This window comes from Bidens hawaiensis, unplaced genomic scaffold (assembly GCF_021521415.1).
Source record: "Bidens hawaiensis isolate Kalapana, Puna unplaced genomic scaffold, B.hawaiensis_p1.1 tig00000190_1, whole genome shotgun sequence".
NCBI lineage: Eukaryota > Viridiplantae > Streptophyta > Magnoliopsida > Asterales > Asteraceae > Bidens > Bidens hawaiensis.
Window position 1 is genome coordinate 6768241 of NW_027491020.1, and position 12862 is coordinate 6781102.

At 37.2% G+C, this 12862-nt stretch overlaps 2 long non-coding RNA genes across 3 annotated transcripts; both read left to right on the forward strand.

Moving 5' to 3' along the window:
• The first annotated feature begins 1638 nt into the window (after nt 1-1638).
• LOC143589126 (uncharacterized) lies at nt 1639-3287 on the forward strand. Of its 2 annotated transcripts, XR_013145229.1 has the most exons (5): nt 1639-1965; nt 2632-2737; nt 2805-2930; nt 3007-3131; nt 3203-3287. It is a non-coding gene; the product is annotated as an uncharacterized LOC143589126 (long non-coding RNA). The 2 variants fall into 2 exon arrangements; XR_013145222.1 differs by lacking the exon at nt 2632-2737.
• A 107-nt stretch (nt 3288-3394) lies between these two features.
• Nucleotides 3395-5891, forward strand: LOC143589215 (uncharacterized). The gene is made up of 3 exons (XR_013145238.1): nt 3395-3451; nt 3560-3618; nt 5560-5891. It is a non-coding gene; the product is annotated as an uncharacterized LOC143589215 (long non-coding RNA).
• The last annotated feature ends 6971 nt before the right edge of the window (nt 5892-12862 follow it).

Below are 12862 nucleotides of genomic sequence, written 5' to 3' on the forward strand. Positions count from 1 at the left end.
TTTTGTGTTATTGATAACCTTTCTTGTTGCAATGTTATTTTAGGTAGGCCTTGGCTGCAAGGAATGAAGGCACTAGCCTCAACGTATCACCAATGCATCAAACTGCCTACCCCTTGGGGAGTTGTGAAGATAGTTGGTGACCAAGCGGAGGCCAAGAACTATTATTCTTTATCAATGAAGCCAAATGCCAACAGCAAAAATGGCTTTTTAGGACCTTTTATGTGGGACACTTGTAAAATAGGGTCCTAAAATCTATTTAATAGGACAAATGAACATTTGAGGTCCTTTTACAATGTACGTCACATAACCGGTGTCCTAAAAAGTTATTTAATAGGATGGATGATTCTTTGGGGTTGCATTATCATATAACTTAATAATGCACTTAAAATCTAAATCCTAATAAAGTAACCTATAAGACATGTAGTTGTTGGTGTCTCATTATGTAGTAATGTAATAGGGCACTTGATCACTGGAGGGCTTATTATAACATAAGTTAATAGGACATTTGTAGTTAAGTCATAAATGTTCGGTGTTATAGGACCTTTTTCTAGTCGATGTCATATAAGAACATAACTTAATAGGACATTTTACACTATGGTCTTATCACTTTAACCTATATAAGACGCTTAATTATTGTGGTGTTATTATAATACACCTTAATAGGACATTTGTAATAATCTTCTATACACTTCTGAATTTGTAATATTGAACAATAAAGAATATTAAAATAGTTATAAAATTATAGATAACATATAACTCAGCCCCAATAAATTGGATGTGGCTCAATGGTAGAGCATTCACTTTACTAGTGAGAGGTAGGGGGTTTAAACCTCACTATCACCAATTTATATGGGAGATATGAGGGATGACCCTGGCAAGCCAAGGTTTGAGTCCCGATCTCACCCGGTTTAAACCGGTTCCTCGCTGTCGTGCCGTTTGGCGGGCGAGGGGGTCGGGTTTTATCCGGTGAATCCCTCAACAGGTGGACCGCTAGGGGTTCCGTCCGTCCGGACTAGTGGCCAGCTCGGGCTACCTTTAGCCAATGGGGGCCGCGTACAGAGTACCCGACGCTACTTAGTTGTTACTTAGTTGGCCGTTCAAAAAAAAAAACTCAGCCCCAACGTCGTCTCCTGCTCCCCTCAACGTACGCTTTCATCATCTCCATCACCGATTCAACCTCCAAACCACCATCAATATATAGGGGGTGTTTGGCCTAGCTTTTTTACCAAAGCTTATAGCTTTTTTAGCTTTTTTTTTTTATGAAATAAGCTTCATTTGGTGTTTGGTTTAGCTTTTTTAGCTTAGGCTTATAAACTTATATAAGCTAATTTGTAGAAGCTTATTGGAAGATGGTTATTTAGCTTATTTGAATAAACTTATTTGTTTAAGGGGGTAAATTACTCAGTTGCCTTCAAATGGTGATGGATTAATAATATTGAAGTACTTTATTACTATAACAAATTAAAAATGATGGATTCAACAACTTATTAAGATGTATAATCAACTTATAGAATATAAGCTAATTCAAACACTTGAAAAGAGCATATCAAATGATATAAAATAAGCTATAACAGATATAAGCATGATCACAAAAAGTATAAGGTAGGCCAAACACCCCCATACTCTGTAGACGCAATCTAAAATCATCCTCTGCCTCCCTCAATCCGCCCCTTTCCTCAAACTCCTAAATTGTGTTTTGCGTTCTTTCCCTTACCGGACCTTCCTCTCCATTCCCACAATATCCATCCAATCTCATCTCATAAGATAATAATGGCGACGACGATTAATTGATTGGCCTATGAGATTGTTATTTCTTAAATCACATAATCCCAAATTTTCTTCAGAAGAAAGCCAATAACTCATGGAGATGTTGACAGGTGTTACAACCTGGATGTATTTAATTCTTCTAATACGAGGATAATCTTCATCCCTACTGCTAATAACTGTGTCTCTATTAACACCAAGGTAACCTCTATTCACTCTCTCCTTTTAATTGTCGATGTTAATTAGGTCCAAACGACCCAGTTTTTAAAAATTGTCTAACGACTATATTAGTCAATATTCACTCGTATGATGAATTTTGTATAATAGAGCATCAAAGGAAAGAGACCTGTGAGGTTGTTACCATCATTGGGACACCTCCTATGGTGGTTGGGGTGGTACGATTTTAGTGAAGATGTGAAGGGAATTATTACATGAATTAATATTTATGCAGGTATATATGAACTCAATAAAGCTTTACAAATATTTAAAATCGAACAAAAGTATATTTAAGATTGGTCTCAGTGACACTTTTATATATTTTTGGTTGTATCAGAATGGAAACGAACGTGCGAACATTCGTTAGAGCTGAAAGTTCAATTTGGTTGTTTAAGCTTTTTTGGTATATAATGATACGGGTTAAAACTGAGCCGAATATGATCTCAAAGTTCAATTCAGTTATATAAAACTTTTTTTGTCTATAATGATTATCGGTCTGAAAAGGTTGTCTCCCTAAAAAAATATTGTTTAGTGTACAAAAATATATTTGAGATTGATATCAGGGGCACTTTTATAATTTTTTTTTGTCTATAATGATTATTGGTCAAAACTGAATCAGTTAGAACTCAAAGTTCAATTTGGTTATATCAGAATGGAAACGAACGTGCGAACATTCTATGCTCTAAGTTACAGGTGAATACTAAATAAGATTTGAGATTGGTCTTAGGGGCATTTTAGGAACAATGAATTTTAAAGGGTATAAACAATTTGGTTGGTGTGCTAAGATAAATGGTACTTTGACAAGATGAAACTCTTTGTTATAGGTGTGCATATGGTAGTTTGACCAAATAAAAGTTAATCCCAGTTTGGTGTACTAAGATAAGTGGTGGCCCAAACAACAGTTCTTTTTACTCTCAAACCCTCCATCAAGGCGTTATGATGATCTTAAGGTACATAAATATGCCATACATTACTTTTTAAATTTCATTCAAATCAGTTTCCTATCAACTAACTTTGTCTTTTTAGGATAGAATGCACAAGACAGCATATAATTTGCAGATTATAATACATATGATTCACAAATTATAATTCTTTCAAGATTGGACTTAATCTTCATAGTGAAGGATGCTAGGTTGTTCAGCTAAGACAAGGTTGGCCTCTTAAAATTCAATTGATGATCATAAATTATAACCTCAAACAATCTTATTTTTTCCTTATGTAGATTATAGGAAGTCATATCATTAAGGTCCATGCATTTACTAATGCAAACAATGATCCTATAGATTCCATGGATGAAAACTAGCTTAAAAGGTGCACTCTAAAATATAATTTTCCTTTTGTTATTTTGAAATTTTATATGAAGTTAGTTTGTTTTATGCGTGAAGTTAAACATTTATTTAACTAAACTTTTATGTGCATGTTAGATTCTGTAGCCATGTTGTTGTAGGAAAGTCAAGTTAGAATTGGACAGGTATGTGCCATAATGAACACTATTTGTTTAGTTATCAATTTTTAGAACTTTAACCAATTTTTATTAACCTTAATATGCTATGAGATGTTCCTTTCGTATTGGATGCAGGATATGAGGCGCAGGTAAACAATCTAGGTAGTCAAATGAGTCACTAGCAGATATGAGATGTAAGTTACCAAATAAGCCTTTTCTAATTTCCTTGGGACTAGTATTTTAATATATTAACACTTAAAAAATCTTATATCATGTCAAAGGGAAGCTTGAGAGGCTATTAGGCTTTGTTCTTCCTCCACTAGCCTTAGTTGTTGTTACCAGCTTCGCGTCACATGTTGCTGGCAACTGAAACTCTAATAGGGTCGAAACAACCTGGTTATTTTTTATTTCTTAAACAGAAAATACACTTACATGTGGAGGTGGCAATTTTGATCAATTTACTTTTGAATAGTCAATTAGGGTGTCTTTTATTAATTAATGGGTCAAACCGATAAAACCAAAACATGATATCTAAAAAGGAAACGAGTCAAATGGATAAAATTAAAACGTATAAGTAAAAAACATGCCATTTTTAGTGAACAGGTAAAAGTTATAATAATTTTAATGAACGAGTCAAAATTTTCAGTTTTAGTTAACGGGGCCAACATATTAGTTTTAATTAGTAAACGAGTCAAGACTATCATTTTAAGTGAATGTGTCAAAATTACCATTTTTAGTAGATGAGTCAAAATTATTGTTTTTAATAAACAGGTTAAAATTCTCATGATAGAGAGCATCTCAAAATTGTCGTTTTTCATGAACGAGTGAAAATTAACCATTTGTGAATGGTTACGAAGACCATTCAAATAGTGGACAGTATGTTGGCTTATTTCACAAGGTCAGAAATTCTTTGCTACTGCGCCTTTTTTTTACAATTTGCTACTGAAAATCTAGCAATTATTTTATAGTGCTTGCTGATTTTGATGTCATTTGAAACTATTAGAACAAAGCGTTTTTTGGTTGTAGTCGGTAGGGGAGGGGGGAAAATGCTGGTCAAATCAAAATAGGGCTGGTCTGAAAACAACAAATTAAAATAGTAAGCAAAACTAAATGAAATAAATCTGATGAATAAACTTGATTACGTAAATGATACTAAACAAAATAAAACAGCTAAGTAAAATTAAACTAAACCAAGGTAAGAAAAGAGAAAGAGAGCTTATAATTTTTTTTTCTATTAAAAATTGATTGTGTAGAAAGGGTTGGTGACGGGCCACTGTGCGCTCTCTCCAGGCTCAATGTGTTGGCCCAAAACCAATACTCGGGTTGGGTCAGGTAACTGATTTCTGGCGCTTAAAGTTAGAATTAAATGTTTGATTACAGTATTTTACATAAAAAAATATACTTGAGCTGGGTCGGGTAATGGGTTTAAACAAATCGGTTCGGGTAATGGTTTAAACGTGTTGGGTTGGGTAATAGGTTGAAGGACTAGGTAATGATAAAAAGGGGACTGGTTGGACCAGTTTACAATATGAACACTGTACATCTATTGAAACATTAAAGTTCTTTAATATCGATAAAATCTACTTGGTTGGCTCGGTGCTGTAAATTATAAGTAAAATGTTAGCCTACTTTCTTGCAGGTTTTGTTGATGTACATGAAGATCCAATATTCTACTGGTGGCATACGGTTAGTAGGTTATTTTTTATAATGTTTTGTTCTCATACAAATTTGTAACGTACTTTCTTTGTTGATATCAAACCACTTTCAATAATATATACTTATTATTTTTCTTTGTGGGATATTAGTAAGTATGGTTATCATCCATGCAGACGTTACATTATCACGTTGATGTTTCCGTTCACCGATATGTATTAGAACTTAACCAAATCTTTGCATTTGTTGCTAAATAAATTAATGTAGTGTTCACATTCCTGTGAAGATATTCCCGTCCACCAAACAGGTCAACTACTAGTTGGTTGTGTTAATAAGTATCGATACTTTGATCTGCGATAATTTTCGTCTGTACTTATACCAATATTAATCGATTTGTGATTCTAAATCGGCAGTTAGTTTGGGTGTTTCTCTGTTTCTTATACACTACTGATTGTGCTTATGCATGGATGGTTTATTTGTAGGTAGTCCGTGAGGATTGAGGACGTACGCATGATGACTCGGGATTTTATGGTGCTGGTTTCTTTTATTGCTTTTAATTTTTTTTGTTGAATGTTACAAGAGCTTATGTTGGATAATGCTATAACTTATTTATGTTTAGTTTTTTTTTTGTTATAATGAAGTTTTATTTCTTTCAATATTTAGATGTCCATAACCGTATAGTAAAATTGTGTGTGTGGACGTTTAAAAAATGGTTGTATAATATGATTTGTTAGAACTTCTAGTTTTTGTCTTAAATTTTAGAACATTGTAAAAGTGTCATAATATGTTTTTTTAGGACGTTTTAAGTTGTTCATAGATATATTATGCGACCATAAAATTTTGTTTCATAATCTTGTTTGGGATATTAGGACCCTTTTCTTGGTACTATAATGTTCCATCATTAGGGTCATATAAATTAATTTTTAAGGACGCTTGTATGTGTATCAAAAGTTTACAATTAGGTAAGCACATGTCAAAACATAGTAAAAGTGTCCTAATATGTTTTTATTGGGACAATTTATCGGATGTTAATGGATATATATTATGCGACCATAAAATTGGTTTTATAATCTTATTTGGGATATCAGGACTCTTTTTGAGTTCCGAGACTTATTATAACCCCTTTACATGAAACACTTTTTTCATTGGTCCTATTAAATGAAATGTCCTATAAAATAGCATTTTAGGACGCTTTTGTGCGTACTAAAAAGTTCTTTTTGTTGTAGTGCAAACAAACTATAGCATAGCAACTACAACAACATCCTAGGGACGTGCTGGAAGCTCGGGAGAAAGACCTTAAAGAAGTATCATTGGACCCTGAGGATCTAGAGATAAAGGTGTTCCTAGGATCCAGTATCCCCAGCAAAATCGAGGAGGATTTAGTATCCTTCTTGGGACAAAGAAAATCTACCTTCGCCTTCAAGCACTCAGACATAACAGGTATTTCAAAAGAGGTAATCACTCACAAACTAGGCCTTGATTTAACTGTTAAACCCGTCCATCAGAAGCGAAGGAAATTCGCTCCTGAGAGAAACAAGATCATACAAGAAGAAGTTGAAAAACTTCTTAAGGCCGGTATGACCAGAGAGGTTCAATATCCTCGATGGCTAGCTAATGTGGTCGTTTTTTCAAAAAAGAATGGAAAGTGGAGGGTGTGTGTCGATTTTACCGATTTAAACAAGACATGCCCCAAGGATCCTTTCCCATTACCACATATAGATTCCATGGTGGATGCGACGGCAGGACATGAAATGCTTACCTTTATGGATGCTTCCTCTGGATTCCAACAAATTCAGATGGAACCATCTGATCAAGAGGATACAACATTCATGACTCCTACCGGCATATACTGTTATACTGCTATGCTATTTGGACTAAGAAATACAGGGGCAACATACCAAAGACTAGTCAACATGATGTTCAAGGATCAGTTAGGTAAGACTATGGAGGTCTACATAGATGATATGGTGGTGAAGTCAAAGAGAGATGAGGATCACCTTAGAGATCTTGAAAAAACATTCAATATCCTCGACCAGTATAACATGAAATTGAATCCGGCAAAATGCCACTTTGGTGTTAAGGCTGGAAAATTTCTGGGATATATGGTGACTAAAAGAGGAATTGAAGCAAGCCCCAAGCAGATTGAAGCCATCCTCAATTTAAAGTCTCTTGCAAACGCAAAAGATGTCCAAAGGCTCACAGGAAGAATAGCCGCTCTCAACAGGTTCATCTCAAGATACTCCGAAAAGTGTAAGGACTTCTATGATATCCTTAGGAAGAATAAGAAGTTTGAGTGGACGGAAAAGCATGAGGCTGCACTTAAGGCCTTGAAGGATTACTTATCCTCGGCTCCAGCTCTAATGAAGCCTGTGGATGGAGAATCCTTATATCTGTATTTAGCTGTCTCGGGAAATGCAGTGAGTGCCGTCTTAGTAAAGGATCATGAAGGTGAACAACATCCCGTTTACTATGTAAGTAAAAGTCTTCTAGATGCAGAAGCCAGGTAATCTCATTTAGAAAAGTTAATTCTTGCACTCATTATGGCTTCTACTAAATTGAGACATTATTTTGAAACTCATCTTATTATTTTGAGAACTAATTATCCTGTGAAGAATGTTCTTAGAAAACCAGAGTTATCAGGTAGAATGGCCAAGTGGGCTGTGAAATTAAGTGCCTATGATATCCAATACGAGCCAAGAACAGCAATCAAGTCTCAAGCACTAGGAGACTTTGTGGCTGATTTCACTAGTGACCTTCAAAAAGAAGCTGACTTGGAGGTCCAACAACTAGAGAAGACTAAGATCCTTGGATCCTCTTCACAGATGGAGCATCCAACGTAAGAGGAACAAGATTAGGGATCCTATTGAAATCGCCACAGGGAGACATATTACCCCAGTCCATTGCATGTGCATTTCAAACCACCAACAATGAGGCAGATTACGAAGCACTCATAGCAGGTCTACTTTTAGCCAAAAGTATGAGGATCAGGTATCTTCAAGTGTATATGGATTCTTTACTCATTACTAACCACTTTAACGGTTCTTATACTGTAAAAGGTGAAAAGATGATCAAATATTTAGAAATTGTTAAGGAATTAGCAAAATCCTTCGAAATGTTTAGTATAGTACAGGTACCAAGAGAGGAAAATGCTGGGGCAGACGCCTTAGCAAATTTAGCCTCGTCCCTTAAAATCCCAGAAGATACGAAGATCCCAATTATTCACATACTCTCGCCAGCAATAGGAGAACAAGAAGTTGGGGAAATAACAAATGATAAGCAGATTGTACTTTGGGATCCATTATCCTCAGACAATCAAGGATCCTGGATCCTTCCAATCAAAAAGTACATTCAAACTGGAGAAATCCCAGCTACGGAGAATCCGAAATCCTTCAAACTCAAGGTATCACTATACATTTTTTTAGATGATGTGCTATATTGGAAATCTCTTGCAGGTCCATACATGAGATGCATCGAGGATCCTGAAATCCAAGAAGTACTTAAAGACTTTCACGAAGGAGATTGGGCAACCACACAGGAGGAAGAGCATTATTCTCCAGGATACTTAGAATTGGGTACTTCTGGCCGACAATGAAGAAGGATGCAGTAGAGTATTCAAAAAAGTGTGATGCCTGCCAAAGGCATGCAAATATCCTTCATCAACCAGCAGAACCAATGTATCTTATATCCTCTTCATGGCCTTTCATGAAATGGGGAATGTACATTGTTGGGAAGCTACCAAAGGACCAGGTGGAAAGGTATTTATGCTTTCCATGACGGACTACATCTCTAAATGGATTGAGGCAGAAGCGTTCGTACAAGTCCGAGAAAGGGAAGTTATATCCTTTACTAAACGAAATATTATAACTAGATTTGGCATTCCTTCTGAGATTATATGTGATAATGGTTCCTAATTTATTGGGAAAAGAACAACTAACTTTTGTGACAGCTGGGGCATAAAGATGATTACTTCAACACCAGTGCATCCTCAAGCTAATGGTCAAGCGGAGTCTAGCAACAAAATTATCATCAACAATTTAAAGAAGAAGCTAGGATCCAAGAAGGGGAAATGGGCCGAGGAACTACTATATGTTCTTTGGGCCGACAGGACAACGCCCAAGAATGCAACAGGCCAAACACCTTTTTCGTTGGTATTTGGATTAGAAGCAGTAATCCCAACAGAGATGGTGGTTCCCACAGTAAGAACGAGCATCCGTGATCCTGAAGCCAATGAAGAAATCCTTCTTGAAGACTTGGATACTATTAAAGAACTCAGAGACCTAGCCAAGATCAGAATGGGAGCTTATCAACAGAGGGTAGCTGGGGCATACAACAAGAATATAAGAATCAGAAGATTTCAAGAAGGAGATCTAGTCTTGAGGAAGCCTTCCAAGATACTAACAATCCGGTTGATGGAAAGTTAGCACCCAAATGGGAAGGACCTTATCAGATCGAGTCGGAAGCAGGAAAGGGGGCATATCATCTGCTCACAATGGAAGGCAATAGATTACCAAGAGCATGGAATGCTATCCACCTTAAGAAGTATTTTTTCTAATAAGGATCCGGTATCCTGAGAGGATATATTGTCCTTAATGGATCAAGGATTCTCGAAATTGGTAATATCTATCCGATTCCTTATCCTTTCTATTTTATTATTATTAATTTAAGTATAATATATTCTTAACATTTTATCTTTTCCACGTTTTAAGTATCAATGCAGGGTTATAATAATATGTTTGATGATCAAGAGGTTGGCCACCTCTCCTTTACATTCAAGGTACTATCCTATTTCCCTTGGCCTAGCCCACGTTTGGGTATGACCCCCGATGCTCATATCCTATAAGGTTTAAAGGTTTTCACCTTTCTTATAAATAGAGTTTCTACACTCTCGCCTGGAGCGCACGCTATCCAACGTATAGTCCGGGGCAGCGGGACCAGTACACGCTTAGTGGCTGACAATTTCGTTGTTTTCGGCTATATGGAGGATCCTAAGAATTATGGTTGACGTACCATACCACCGGTTTATAACGTTTTCACGTTATCTCAAGACAAAGGTTTCTAACATTTTCATGTTAGCTAAGGTTTATAACGTTTTCACGTTATCTTCATTTGGGCGAGTCCCCAGTTAGCATTCGTATTTGGGCTTATCCCCAGTTTTGGGCTTGTCCCCAGTTCACGGGCTTGTACCCAGTTTTGGGCTTGTCCCCAGTTGCACGGGCTTGTCCCTAGTTAATTTATGGGCTTGTCCCCAGCTTAATGGGTTTAATCCCAATTAATATTATGAATTGTTTGCAACAGATTTACGAAGTTTTTCATGAAGACAAAATTCTAAGGATCCAAAATCCTAAAAGGATCACTAAAGGTTCAGTTCTTATGGTAACTAAGGTCTATCTAGACCTTCTGGTATAATTTCTATTAATAAATTTGTATTGTCACAATTGAAATGATGTTAAACATTTTTAGGGTCACTTCTTTAAAGATGATCTGTTATAAAAGCTTTTACCGATTTTTAAGGATACCTTATCCTAAAATTTGTCCTTTAAGGATATTCTATTGTATAACTTTTATCATCTTTTGAGGATACGTTATCCTACTGTTTGTTCTTTAAGGATATTCTATCCTAAGTAATTTTCATAAGGATCTTTTATCCTGAAATCTTTTACTTACGATTATTTTTCAAAACTATCAATAATGCTAAAGTTATATCTAACAAACTTTTAGAAATAAACAACAGGCAAATAGTCAAAAGATTTATATTAATTAAAATAAGCCACCAGGACTTATCCAAAATTCTTAACCCGGACTTCACCATGCAAAAGATGAACCATCCATCCGGGTTAATTGAGTACTACTAACAAGTTCATAAGTGCAGGAAAATTAAAAAACAGGGGCAACAAAGGCTTCATCCCCACAAACAGAGGATCCCTCCACCTTTGTCACCCCCGCAAAATGTCTTAAGGATCATGGATCCTTCATCCTAGTTACTATTGTTTATTACAGACCAAAGTAATTGTTCAGGAAAACATCAACACAAAATAAAAAGGCGGGCTCGGGCCTTGTCTTCTATATCCTTCATCGCCCACCTATGCTGCATATTCACCCTCGGCAACACCATCTCCTTTGCCAGCTTCAACCGCCTCCTTGACGCCACTAGTCCCAGCCTCGGTGTTCTCAGCCATCTCCTCGTCGTCCTCACCACCAAGATCTTCAAGAGCAGTCTTACACTTCGCCACATCCCAGGTCGACTTGTCTAAAGCAGGATCACCGGCCTCCTTCGCCATCTTGATCCGCGCCTGGAATACCGACCTGGCAGCCCACACCTTGGCCTCGTCTGTAGCCTGTTCCACTGCCTCTTGACGTTAGGCTTCGGCTAAGGATAGCTGATCCTCCAACTGTTTTTTCTCTTTGGAAAGCTGGATCATGGCTTTATCCTTGGCAACCACGGCTTTCCCTAATCCCGACAACTTGTCGCTCATTTGGCCGATGATCTTTTCATAATGCTCTTTGAAAGCACTCATGGCCTACACACAACAAAGTAATCAAAGTCAGAAGGATATTGGATCCTACAAATCAAAGTGTCAGGATACAGGATACTTATAGAGAGGACAGTGTCATAATGGGTCTCAGGATCAGAGGACCTCTTCCTCTTGGAAGCCGCGGATTTAGCCCTGGTTGTTGCAGTCTTGGGCTCGGAACTAGTGCCTGCCTTCGAAGCCTCCTTCTTGATAACAGGGGAGGTGACCATACAGTCAATATCTTCCAAGGAGAACTTGCCGGCTGACTTTTGGGATTTCTTGGCGCCTGGAAAGGAAAAAAGTTAACAGATAAGTTTTCTTATTCTAATCTTATTTATATTAAAATTATTAACTTACTTGACATGCTTGAACCCGAGGAGATATCACAAAAACCTTCAACAAAACGAGCTTGAAAGGTCCTAATCTCGGTATCAAGTGCTAGGAACCGTTTTATCTTTTTTTCTGTGCCAGGTAACTTGCCCAAAGAAGCGAAGTTGTCAACTGCAAACAAAAAGGAAAAATCAGAATTCAAGTTAAAGCATCAAGGATCCTGCTATTTCTTAAGGATCCAGGATCCTACCCTTTCTAACCCACTTTGAAGGAAGGTCAATCCCCCCTGGTATTGAGTCACGTTTTACAAAGAAAAACTGGTTCCTCCACAAGGTATCGTTTAAAGTGACTTTTGATATCGGGTGAGGTTGTCGGGGCTTGGATTTGAAGATAAATCGGGCAGGACCGTGGGTAGTGAGGGTGTACAAATGTGATAACTCTGGAAGGCCGATGTCCATCTCTTGCTCTTCTATGATTCTCTTGATAGTGCTGAGAACCCTCCAAACCATAAGCATAGCCTGAATGTGGGATATGCCGGTAGAATCGAAGAAGCTTTGAGTAAAAGACGGAAATGGATATTTGTAGCCAATCAGAAATCGAGTCGCCGGAAAGCAAACCCAGACCTTGGAATATACATCGTAGCGGATGCTGGATTCATAAGGTCGGAATAGGGCTTTCGGAGGGAACAGCAAACGAAAGTCATCAATCTCGGGATCCGTAAGTTTGCAAATATCGGTAGACGGGTTGGCTAAGAGGCATTGGGGTTCCAATTACGACAACTCGGGGTTATCAGAGGTTTGTTCGGAAGGTCTAGAGGGAGACGGAGAAGAAGAAGATGAAGCATTAGACATTGTTGAAGAAAATAAGAAAAGAGTAAAAAGGATACCTGATGTGTCGGTTGAAGGTATGGTTATAATCAAAGATATAGGGCGGCATATATAGA